The sequence below is a fragment of the Nomascus leucogenys genome, chromosome 18 (genome assembly GCF_006542625.1).
Source record: "Nomascus leucogenys isolate Asia chromosome 18, Asia_NLE_v1, whole genome shotgun sequence".
In the NCBI taxonomy this organism is placed as follows: domain Eukaryota; kingdom Metazoa; phylum Chordata; class Mammalia; order Primates; family Hylobatidae; genus Nomascus; species Nomascus leucogenys.
In genome coordinates, this window is record NC_044398.1 from 23,275,825 (window position 1) to 23,289,628 (window position 13,804).

General features: G+C 39.2%; 1 protein-coding gene across 7 annotated transcripts in view; it reads left to right on the plus strand.

The window, feature by feature from the left end:
* The window catches only part of FAM149B1 (family with sequence similarity 149 member B1), a 76,608-nt gene that overhangs the window by 10,900 nt on the left and 51,904 nt on the right, over positions 1–13,804 (plus strand). The gene's annotated exons all lie outside the window — the stretch shown is intronic.

The following is a 13,804-nucleotide window of genomic DNA, read 5'->3' on the forward strand; positions in this document are numbered from 1 at the left end:
TATATATATTCTTGCCTATATTAGTGAAAAGGACCAAGAATATTTACTCAAAATATTGTTCAGTTGTTATTAATTAGGTGATGAGATGAGTGATTTTTACTTCTTTACTTATTTTTGGCTATTTCCCATTATAAAATATTATTTTTAAAAGACCAACAACTCTAAAAATTTTTTAAAGACAATTTATGCATAATTTTATCACCTTGATGCAAGATGCAACAGATATTTTTCTTGTTCTTTTTTTGTTTTTTTTTGGAATGGAGTCTCGCTGTGTTGCCAGGCTGGAGTGTAGTGGCACGATCTTGGCTCACTGCAACCTCTGCCTCCTGCGTTCAAGCCATTCTCCTGCCTCACCCTCCTGAGTAGCTAGGACTATAGGCGTGCACCATCATGGCCAGCTAATTTTTGTATTTTCAGTAGAGACGGGGTTTCACCATGTTGGCCAGGATGGTCTCAATCTCTTGACCTTGTAATCTGCCCGCCTCAGCCTCTCAAAGTGCTGGGATTACAGGCATGAGCCACCACGCCCAGCCAACATTTTTATTTCTATATCTTTTTTCAATCTGTATTTAATTTGGCTTAGTTATAATCATGATGTACACATAATATTATGCTGTATTTCTTCACCTAATATTTTATAAACACTTTTCCACAATATTGACTTTATATAATATTATTGTTAGGCTCTTTCTTTCTGTCTTTCTTTTCTTTCTTTCTTCTTTCTCTGTCATCCAGGCTGGAGTGCAGTGGCAATCATAGCTTACTGCAGCCTCAAACTCCTGGGCTCAAGCCATCTTCCTGCCTCAGCCTCCTGAGTAGCTGGGACCACAGGTGCATGCCACCACACGCTGCTTTTTTTTTTTTTTTTTTAAGAGGTAGGATCTGGAACTCCTGGCCTCAAGCAGTTCTCCCACCTCAGCCTCCCAATGTGCTGAGGTTATAGGCATGAGCCACTGCACCCAGCCAGAAACCTACTTTTTTTTTTTTAAACAAAAAGCCTGCTAATTGTTAAAACCTATTTATATTACACTGAGTTATTTTCTAATCATTTTGAATGTATATATACTTTCCTTATATAGTTGTATGATACATGTACATACTATTTTGTGGCCTACTTTTTTCATTTACCATCATTTCATGTAGACATTTACTACTCCACACTGGTCAATCTGAATGTTATATAATATTTTCCTGTCTTAACGTATCACTTTCCCTTATTATCTGATACTTGGGTTTTCACGTTTTTTTCGTTCATTCAACAAACATTTATTGAGCATGGTTGTTTTCCCTGTACTTGGCCTTGGGAATATGGGGTGAGTGAGACTTACATGATTCAATAGTCTAATGAGGGAGATTGACAAAAGTAAATATAAAAGGTGATAAGTGCTCTAAGGAAGATGACAGGGTGCTGAAATAGAACATTATCAGGGGGATTCATTATCAGGGATCTCAGGTAAGGTAGATCTGAGACTTGAAGACAGAAGAGCTAGCCATGTGAAGAGTGAGGAAGAGTCTTCCAGACAGGTAACCAGCAGCATATGCAAAAGCCCAAGGAGGAGAAGAGCTTCATGTTTCCAAGGGAAAGTGTTTGGTGTATTCTTGCAGCTGATAAAAGGTCAGGGTGGTTGGATGATGGAAAACCAGGGGGAGAAAAGCACAAATGAGATTAGAGAGGTAGGTGGGACTAGATCATTAGGGCCCTGCAGGCCAAAGAATTTAAATTGTATTCTAATAATTAGATGCCTCATCAGGAACATTTAGTATACTGACTATATATTTCCATTAGTTTTCTCTATATTATGATTTGTATCTCTTTATAACTTATAAATGTCATACAGATGTTTCCCATATCCTTGCTTTCCTTTTGGCATTTATAGTCTAACAGGTTTTTAAAATATATTCACATATAGCCATCTTACTTTTGACCTTCATTTCTTCACTAGTCAGGATTTTATCTTTAGAAAAATTGAATGTTATAATATTCTTTTTCATGGCTTAAAACAAAATCCATCCCTTCAGGCGTTTATCCTTTGAATTACAAACAATCCAATTACACTCTTTTAGTTATTTAAAAATGTACAATTAAGTTATTATTGACTATAGTCACCCTTTGTGCTATTAAATAGTAGGTCTTATTCATTCTTTCTATTTTTTTGTACCCAATAACCACCCCATCTCCCCAGTCCTCACCCCCTACTACCCTTCCCAGCCTCTGGTAATCATAAATTTCATTAATTTCTACCCTAATCTTTATTATTTATTTTGGTTTGGTTTGCTCTTGCTTTTCTAGCTCTTTTTTTTTTTTTTTTTTTGAGACGGAGTCTCACATTGTCACCCAGGCTAGAGTGCAGTGGCACGATCTTGGCTCACTGCAAGCTCCGCCTCCCGGGTTCACGCCATTCTCCTGCCTCAGCCTCCCAAGGAGGTGGGACTACAGGCACCCGCTACCATGTCCAGCTAATTTTTTGTATTTTTTTTTAGTAGAGACAGGGTTTCACCACGTTAGCCAGGATGGTCTCAATCTCCTGACCTCATGATCCGCCTGCCTTGGCCTCCTAAAGTGCTGGGATTACAGGCGTGAGCCATCGCACCCAGCTGCTTTTCTAATTTCTTTTAAGATGTATCATTAGATTGTTCATGTGAAGTTTTTTCTCTTTTTTGATGTAGGCACTTACAGCTATAAACTTCCCTCCTAGTATTGCTTCTGCTGTTTCCCATAGGTTTGGATATGTTGTGTTTCTAGTATCATTTGTTTCAAGACATTTTTCAGTCTCCTTCTTAATTTCTTCATTGACCCACTGGTCATTCAGGAGGATCTCGTGTAATTTCCATGTGTTTATATAGCTTTCAAAATTCCTCTTGTTATTTCTAGTTTTGTTCCATTGTGGTCAGAGAATATGCTTGATATTATTTCAGTTTTTTTGGTCTTAAGACTTGTGTTGTGACCTAACATATGGTCCATCCTTGAGAATGATCCATGTGCTGAGGAAAAGAATGTGTATTCTGCAGCTGTTAGGCAAAATGTTCTGTAAATATGTTAGATCCATTTGGTCTGTAGTGCAGATTAAGTCTGATGTTTCTTTGTTGATTTTGTCTGGAAAATCTGTGCAATGCTGAAAGTTGGGTGTTGAAGTCTCCAACTCTTATTGTATTGGGACCTATCTCTCTCTTTAGCTCTCATAATATTTCCTTTATATATCTGGGTGCTCCAGTGTTGGGTTCATATATATTTAAAATTGTTATATCTTCTTGCTGAATTGATCGCCCTTTATCATTATATAGTGACCTTCTTTATCTCTTCTTATAGTTTCTGTCTTGAAATCTATTTTGTCTGATACAAGTATAGCTACTTGTGCTCTTTTTTGGTTTCCATGGGCATGGAATATCTTTTTCCATCCCTTTATTTTCAGTCTGTGTGTGTCTTTATAGGTGAAGTGTGTTTCTTGTAGGCAACAGATCAATAGGTCTTGTTTTTTCATCCATTCACCCAGTCTGTGTCTTTTTTTTTTTTTTTTTAAATGGAGTTTAGCTCTTGTAGCCCAGGCTAGAGTGCAGTGGCACGATCTCGGCTCACTGCAACCTCTGCCTCCTAGATTCAAGTGATTCTCCTGCCTTAGCCTCCTGAGTAGCTGGGATTACAGTTTTGCACCACCATGTCTGGCTAATTGTATTTTTAGTAGAGACGGGGTTCTGCCTTGTTGGCCAGGCTGGTCTCGAACTCCTGACCTCAAGTGATCCACCCACCTTGGCCTCCCAAAGTGTTAGGATTACAGGCATGAGCCACTGCACCCAGCCTTGCTGCATGACTTTCTAGGTTAGAAAGCAACACAGCTTCTCTCATCTGAATGGTAGACCTCAGAATCCAGCCATCATCTTACAAGGAAGTTCAGACCACATGAAAAGGCTCATGTAGAGAGGAATTAAAGCCCCAGTTGAAAGCCAGCATCAGCTGCCAGACATGTGAGTAAATGAGCATTAAGATGTTTTCAGCTCCCAGCCTTTGAGTCTTCTGACTAAGGCCTCAGATATTGTGGAGCAGAGATAAGCCATTCCTGCTGTGCTCTATATAAATTCCTGACCCATATAAACCCAGAGAGATAATACATGATTATTGTTGTTTTAAGCTATTAAGTTTTGCAGTAATTTGTTACACTGCCAGAGTAACTGAAGCACTCCTCTCTTGCCGCTCAAGGTCATAAAAACTACTTAGGCACTCTCTTACCTCTCTTGGGGTCCTATCGCACACCAGGCCTTCCTCCTGTACAGATCCCCTCGTGTTGTCTCTGTCTCCCTGCCTGGGGACAATTTTCTGACGATGTAAGACTGAACTAGAGTCCAAGCAAAGCAATGGTGGTCCCACTGTGCTGAGGAGCAGAGACGAGAGTTCAGGGCAGAGGAAGAGAAGAGAACTAGAAATTAACTAATGGGTGAATATAAAAGTCTATGTTTTTTGTCTGATTTCTTTAAAGGACAACTGACTGATTAAAGCAAAATATATGCTTGTATTTAATATGTATATGATATATAAAGTGTGTGTCTGAAATGTGTCTAAAATGTATAAAGAGGGAGTTTATACTTGTAGAAGTAAATATAGCTCAAACAATGGGTGACTATAAGTGGAATTATACTTTTATAAGGTTATTTTATTTGTGGATTATTGTAAAATTATTCAAGAAATTAAATGAAACAGTTCTTAAATAGAGAAAGCTCTAGGCCCAGGTGAATTCTCTCATCCATTTGTGGAAGAAATAACAATGATGCAAACCTTTTTCCAAAAAGTATAAGGAATACTTCTCAATTCAGTTTATAATAAGGTCAGCAGAGTCTTGATGCTAAAATCTGAGAAAGACAATGTAATAACAGAAAATTATGAGGTGGGACTTTTAGTATCAGAGTAAGTAGCTCGGCAAATCCCCCTCCCCAAAAGCAACAATGAAACTGGACAAAATGGTGAGGTGCAACTGTTTAAAGGCTTTGCAAATTGACTAAAAGCATATAACAAATAAAGAAGCAATTATTCATGAAAATCAATAGAACTTTGGGTTAAGAACAGTGAGAGACTATTCTACTACAGAGGGACACTCTGAAAACTAGCAGCCTCACTGTTGGAGAAGGCTCAGTAGGTTTGGAGTGAACCTGGAGAGACCCTATGCCCAACAGCATGTAAGTAACAGTAGTAAACTTGGTGGGAAGAACAGTTGCTCAGATAGCTTGAGGTTTTAGTCCTGGCTGGGACAAACAATGGATTGGCGAACTATCCAGGAATTTATTAAAGATATCTGGGAAATAAGACGGTCACAGGAGGCCTTGATAAGCTTTCCACACATCCACACAGGACTGACTAAGCTATCTACACATCCCTGGCTGACCGTGAGTCAGCTTGCAAGCGCGGAGAAGATACAAGAGGGCATCCAGAAATTAAAAGCAGATGCAAAAACTGCTTGAATTTGAACTAAGACAAAATAAACTTTAAAAGAAAAAATACTACTAGAAACAAAGAGGGACATTTTATAATGATAGAAGGGTCAATTCATCAGGAAAATATAGCAGTTATAAATGTAACATCTAATAACCAAGTCTTAAAGTTCGTGAAGCAAAAAATGACTGAGTGGAAAGGAGAAATATTGTAGCAATTATAGCTGGAAACTTTAATACTCCACTCTCAGTACTTGTAGACCACCTAGACAGAAAATCAGCAAGGATATTAAATACCTGAACAATACTATCAACCAACCTGACCTGACATCCCACCCAGTGACAGCAGTGTAGATAGTCTTCAAGTACACATAAAACAAGTTTTTTAACTATAAAAAGATTTAAATTATACAAGGTATGTTCTCCAGCCACCTTGGAATGAAATTATAAATCAACAACATACATTTGGGATATCCTCAAATATTTGGCAATTAAACATCACTCTTCTAAATAACCCATGGGTTGAAAAAGGAATCTATAAGGGAAAGTAGAAAATATTTTGAACTGAATGAAAAGGGAAAAGCAAAATATCAACATTTATGGGACACAGCTGGGAGGAAATGAATAGCTTTAAATGCCTACAGAAAAACAGGGATGTCTCAATAATATGTTTCCACCTTAAGAAACTAAAGAAGAACAAACTAAATCTAAAGCAAAGCAGAAAGAAGGAAATAATACAGATAAGATAGAAATTAATAAAATAGAAAAACAATAGAGAAAATAAAGTCAAAAGCTGTTTCTTTGAAAAGAAGTCAGTAAATTGACAAATCATTAGTTGGTTTGATCAAGAAAGAAGAGAGACTGACATGATCAGGAATGAAAGAGAGGGCATAACTCAACCCTACAGAAAGTACTATGAGAATTCAGTAAACAACGCCAACAAATTAGATAACTTAGATGTAATGGACAAATCCCTAGAAAGACATAAATTAACAAATTGACTTAAAGAAAAATTAAAAGGGGGTGGAGCCAAGATGGCCGAATAGGAATAGCTCCAGTCTACAGCTCCCAGCATGAGCAATGCAGAAGACAGGTGATTTCTGCATTTCCAACTGAGGTACCAGGTTCATCTCACAGGGGAGTGCCAGACAGTGGGTGCAGGACAGTGGGTGCAGTGCACCGTGCCTGAGCCAAAGCAGGGCGAGGCATCGCCTCACCCGGGAAGTACAAGGGGTCAGGGAATTCCCTTTCCTAGTCAAAGAAAGGGGTGACAGACGGCACCTGGAAAATCAGGTCACTCCCACCCTAATACTGCACTCTTCCAATGGGCTTAACAAATGGCACACCAGGAGATTATATCCCACACCTGGCTCGGAGGGTCCTACACCCACGGAGCCTCGCTCGTTGCTAGCACAGCAGTCTGAGATCAAACTGCAACGTGGCAGCAAGGCTGGGGGAGGGGCGCCCGCCATTGCTTAGGCTTGAGTAGGTAAACAAAGCCGCAGGGAAGCTCGAACTGGGGGGAATCCACCACAGCTCAAGGAGGCCTGCCTGCCTCTGTAGGATCCACCTCTGGGGGCAGGGCACAGACAAACAAAAGACAGCAATAACCTCTGCAGTCTTAAATGTCCCTGTCTGACAGCTTTGAAGAGAATAGTGGTTCTGCCAGCATGCAGCTTGAGGTCCCAGCACACAGCTTGAGATCAAGTGGGTCCCTGACCCCCGAGTAGCCTAACTGGGAGGCACCCCCAAGTCGAGGCAGACTGACACCTCACACGGCCGGGTACTCCTCTGAGACAAAACTTCCAGAGGAACGATCAGGCAGCAGCATTTGCGGTTCACCAATATCCGCTGTTCTGCAGCCACTGCTGCTGATACCCAGGCAAACAGGGTCTGGAGTGGACCTCCAGTAAACTCCAAAAGACCTGCAGCTGAGGGTCCTGACTGTTAGAAGGAAAACTAACAAACAGAAAGGACATCCACACCAAAAACCCATCTGTACATCACCATCATCAAAGACCAAAGGTAGATAAAACCACAAAGATGGGGAAAAAACAGAGCAGAAAAACTGGAAACTCTAAAAATCAGAGCACCTCTCCTCCTCCAAAGGAGCGCAGCTCCTCACCAGCAATGGAACAAAGCTGGACAGAGAATGACTTTGACGAGTTGAGAGAGGAAGTCTTCAGAAGATCAAACTACTCCAAGCTAAAGGACGAAGTTTGAACCAATGGCAAAGAAGTTAAAAACTTTGAAAAAAAACAAGACGAATGGATAACTAGAAGAACCAATGCAGAGAAGTCCTTAAAGGACCTAATGGAGCTGAAAACCAAGGCACGAGAACTACGTGACGAATGCACAAGTCTCAGTACCAATGCGATCAACTGGAAGAAAGGGTATCAGCGATGGAAGATAAAATGAATGAAATGAAGCATGAAGAGAAGTTTAGAGAAAAAAGAATAAAAAGAAACGAACAAAGCCTCCAAGAAATATGGGACTATGTGAAAAGACCAAATCTACGTCTAATTGGTGTATCTGAAAGTGACGGGGAGAATGGAACCAAGTTGGAAAACACTCTGCAGGATATTATCCAGGAGAACTTCCCCAATCCAGCAAGGCAGGCCAACATTCAAATTCAGGAAATACAGAGAATGCCACAAAGATACTCCTCGAGAAGAGCAACTCCAAGACACATAATTGTCAGATTCACCAAAGTTGAAATGAAGGAAAAAGTGTTAAGGGCAGCCAGAGAGAAAGGTCAGGTTACCCACAAAGGGAAGCCCATCAGACTAACAGCTGATTTCTCCACAGAAACTCTACAAGCCAGAAGAGAGTTGGGGCCAATATTCAACATTCTTAAAGAAAAGAATTTTCAACCCAGAATTTCATATCTAGCCAAACTAAGCTTCATAAGTGAAAGAGAAATAAAATACGTTACAGACAAGGAAACGTTGAGAGATTTTGTAACCACCAGGCCTGCCCTAAAAGAGCTCCTGAAGGAAGCACTAAACATGGAAAGGAAACCAGTGCCAGCCACTGCAAAAACATGCCAAATTGTAAAGACCATCAAGGCTAGGAAGAAACTGCATCAACTAACAAGCAAAATAACCAGCTAACATCATAATGACAGGATCAAATTCACACATAACAATACTAACCTTAAATGTAAATGGGCTAAATGCTCCAATTAAAAGACACAGACTGGCAAATTGGATAAAGAGTCAAGACCCATCAGTGTGCTGTATTCAGGAAACCCATCTCACGTGCAGAGACACACATAGGCTCAAAATAAAAGGATGGAGAAAGATCTACCAAGCAAATGGAAAACAAAAAAAGGCAGGGGTTGCAATCCTAGTCTCAGATAAAACAGACTTTAAACCAACAAAGATCAAAAGAGACAAAGAAGGCCATTACATAATGGTAAAGGGATCAATTCAACAAGAACTAACTGTCCTAAATATATATGCACCCAATACAGGAGCACCCAGATTCATAAAGCAAGTCCTTAGTGACCTACAAAGAGACTCAGACTCCCACACAATAATAATGGGAGACTTTAACACCCCACTGTCAACATTAGACAGATGAACGAGACAGAAAGTTAACAAGGTATCCAGGAATTGAACTCAGCTCTGCACCAAGCGGACCTAATAGACATCTTCAGAACTCTCCATCCCAAATCAACAGAATATACATTCTTTTCAGCACCACACCACACCTATTCCAAAATTGACCACATAGTTGGAAGTAAAACACTCCTCAGCAAATGTAAAAGAACAGAAATTATAACAAACTGTCTCTCAGACCACAGTGCAATCAAACTAGAACTCAGGATTAAGAAACTCACTCAAAACTGCTCAACTACATGGAAACTGAACAACTTGCTCCTGAATTACTACTGGGTACATAATGAAATGAAGGCAGAAATAAAGATGTTCTTTGAAACCAATGAGAACAAAGACAGAACATACCAGAATCTGTGGGACACATTCAAAGCAGTGTGTAGAGGGAAATTTATAGCACTAAATGCCCACAAGAGAAAGCAGGAAAGATCTAAAACTGACACCCTAACATCACAGTTAAAAGAACTAGAGAAGCAAGAGCAAACACATTCAAAACCTAGCAGAAGGCAAGAAATAACTAAAATCAGAGCAGAACTGAAGGAAATAGAGACACAAAATCCCTTCAAAAAATTAATGAATCCAGGAGCTGGTTTTTTGAAAAGATCAACAAAACTGATAGACCACTAGCAAGACTAATAAAGAAGAAAAGAGAGAAGAATCAAATAGACGCAATAAAAAATGAGAAAGGGGATATCACCACCGATCCCACAGAAATACAAACTACCGTCAGAGAATACTATAAACACCTCTATGCAAATAAACTAGAAAATCTAGAAGAAATGGATAAATTCCTGGACACATACACCCTCCCAAGACTAAACCAGGAAGAAGTTGAATCTCTGAATAGACCAATAACAGGCTCTGAAATTGAGGCAATAATTAATAGCTTACCAACCAAAAAGAGTCCAGGACCAGATGGATTCACAGCCGAATTCTACCAGAGGTACAAGGAGGAGCTGGTACCACTCCTTCTGAAACTATTCCAATCAATAGAAAAAGAGGGAATCCTCCCTAACTCATTTTATGAGGCCAGCATCATCCTGATACCAAAGCCTGGCAGGGACACAACAAAAAAACAGAATTTTAGACCAATATCCTTGATGAACATTGATGCAAAAATCCTCAGTAAAATACTGGCAAACCGAATCCAGCAACACATCAAAAAGCTTATCCACCATGATCAAGTGGGCTTCATCCCTGGGATGCAAGGCTGGTTCAACATATGAAAATCAATATGCGTAATCCAGCATGTAAACAGAACCAAAGACAAAAACCACATGATTATCTCAATAGATGCAGAAAAGGCCTTTGACAAAATTCAACAACCCCTCATGCTAAAAGCTCTCAATAAATTAGGTATTGATGGGACGTATCTCAAAATAATAAGAGCTATCTGTGACAAACCCACAGCCAATATCATACTGAATGGGCAAAAACTGGAAGCATTCCCTTTGAAAACTGGCACAAGACAGGGATGCCCTCTCTCACCACTCCTATTCAACATAGTGTTGGAAGTTCTGGCCAGGGCAATCAGGCAGGAGAAGGAAATAAAGGGCATTCAATTAGGAAAAGAGGAAGTCAAATTGTCCCTGTTTGCAGGTGACATGATTGTATATCTAGAAAACCCCATTGTCTCAGCCCCAAATCTCCTTAAGCTGATAAGCAACTTCAGCAAAGTCTCAGGATACAAAATCAATGTGCAAAAATCACAAGCATTCTTATACACCAATAACAGACAAACAGAGCACCAAATCATGAGTGAACTCCCATTCACAATTGCTTCAAAGAGAATAAAATACCTAGGAATCCAACTTACAAGGGATGTGAAGGACCTTTTCAAGGAGAACTACAAACCACTGCTCAATGAAATAAAGGACGATACAAACAAATGGAAGAACATTCCATGTTGATGGGTAGGAAGAATCAATATCGTGAAAATGGCCATACTGCCCAAGGTGATTTATAGATTCAATGCCATCCCCATCAAGTTACCAATGACTTTCTTCACAGAATTGGAAAAAACTACTTTAAAGTTCATATGGAACCAAAAAAGAGCCCACATTGCCAAGTCAATCCTAAGCCAAAAGAACAAAGCTGGAGGCATCACACTACCTGACTTCAAACTATACTACAAGGCTACAGTAACCAAAACAGCATGGTACCAGTACCAAAACAGATATATAGACCAATGGAACAGAACAGAGCCCTCAGAAATAATGCTGAATATCTACAACTATCTGATCTTTGACAAACCTGACAAAAACAAGCAATGCGGAAAGGATTCCCTATTTAATAAATGGTGCTAGGAAAACTGGCTAGCCATATGTAGAAAGCTGAAACTGGATCCCTTCCTTACACCTTATACAAAAATTAATTCAAGATGGATTAAAGACTTACATGCTAGACCCAAAACCATAAAAACCCTAGAAGAAAACCTAGGCAATACCATTCAGGACATAGGCATGGGCAAGGACTTCATGTCTAAAACACCAAAAGCAATGGCAACGAAAGCCAAAATTGACAAATGGGATCTAATTAAACTAAAGAGCTTCTGCACAGCAAAAGAAACTACCATCAGAATGAACAGGCAACCTACAGAATGGGAGAAAATTTTTGCAACCTACTCATCTGACAAAGGGCTAATATCCAGAATCTACAATGAACTCAAACAAATTTACAAGAAAAAAACAAACAACCCTATCAAAAAGTGGGCAAAGGATATGAACAGACACTTCTCAAAAGAAAGCATTTATGCAGCCAAAAAACACATAAAAAATGCTCATCATCACTGGCCATCAGAGAAATGCAAATCAAAACCACAATCAGATACTATCTCACACCAGTTAGAATGGCCAACATTAAAAAGTCAGGGAACAACAGGTGCTGGAGAGGATGTGGAGAAATAGGAACACTTTTACACTGTTTGTGGGACTGTAAACTAGTTCAACCATTGTGGAAGTCAGTGTGGCGACTCCTCAGGGATCTAGAACTAGAAAGACCATTTGACCCAGCCATCCCATTACTGGGTATATACCCAAAGGATTACAAATCATGCTGCTATAAAGGCACATGCACATGTATGTTTATTGCGGCACTATTCACAATAGCAAAGACTTGGAACCAACCCAGATGTCCAACAATGATAGACTGGATTAAGAAAAGGTGGCACATATACACCATGGAATACTATGCAGCCATAAAAAATGATGAATTCATGTCCTTTGTAGGGACATGGATGAAGCTGGAAACCATTATTCTCAGCAAACTATCGCAAGGACAAAAAATGAAACACCGCATGTTCTCACTCATAGGTGGGAATTGAACAATGAGAGCACATGGACACAGGAAGGGGAACATCACACACCGGGGACTGTTGTGGGGTTGGGGGAGGTGGGAGGGATAGCATTAGGAGATATACCTAATGCTAAATGATGAGTTAATGGGTGCAGCACACCAACATGGCACATGTATACATATGTAACAAACCTGCACGTTGTGCACATGTATCCTAAAACTTTAATAATAATAATAATAATAAATAAATATACAAAGAAAAAGAAAAGTTAAAAATTTAAACAGCTCCATACCAATCTAATTGGGTTATTTCTAGCTATGTAATTTCTATTTAAATAAACTAAGTTAATAATTAAAAATCTTTCAGCTGATCACAGTGGCTCATGCCTGTAATCTCAGCACTTTGGGAGGCAAGGAGGGAGGATCACTTGAACCCAGTAGTTTGAGACCAGCTTGAGCAACATAGTGAGACCCCATCTCTATGAAAACTAAAACAATTAGCCGGGTATGGTGGCACGTGCCTTTAGTCCCAGGTATTTGGGAGGCTGAGGTGGGAGAATCGCTTGAGCCTGGGAGGTCAAGGCTGCAGTGAGCCGTGATCACACCATTGCATTCCACTGGGCAACAGAGTGACTCTGTCTCAACAAATAAACAAATAAAAAATCTTCCCACAAAGAAGTCCAGGCACAGATGCACTAGTAAACTATCAAATATTTAAATTCTAGTAAACTTTATCAAATATTTAAAGAAGAAATAATAATCTTTAACAGACTCAGAAAATCAAGGAACACTTTCCAGTTCATTCTATGAGACCAGTATTACCCTGATACCAAAACCAGACAAAGGCAAGAAAATAATTCTTCATATAAGAGATTCTAAGGAATAGAAGGAAAAGAAAAAAATTAGAACCGATATATGAATTTAACAATGCCACAAGGTGCAAGATCAATATGTAAAAATCAACTTATTTCTATATACACTTAAATATTTAAAGAGGAAATAATACCAATCCCTCACAAACTCTTTCAGAAAAGAAAGAACAGTTCCTACCTAACTCATTCTATGAAGCCAGTGTGACCTTGATACCAAAGTCAGTCATCACAAGAAAACTACAAACCAGTATGCCTCTTGAAATTAGACACAAAAACTTTATTAACAAACCAAATGTAGTCACATAAAAGGATTATTTACCCTGACCAAGTGGGTAAATAGGATTTATCCCAAGATTGCATGGCTGGTTCAACATTAGAAAAACAACTCTTCATCTGGGTAGACAGATGGTGAAAAAAAGAAAAACAACTAATTTAATACATTATATTAATAGAATAAAGGACAAAAATGACATGGTCATCTTAATAGTAACATAGAAAAACATTTGACAAAATCTAACACCCATTCATAATAAAAAAAACACTCAACATACAAGAAATAAAAGGGAATTTAATCAACCTGAAAGGTTGGGCATCTACAAAAAA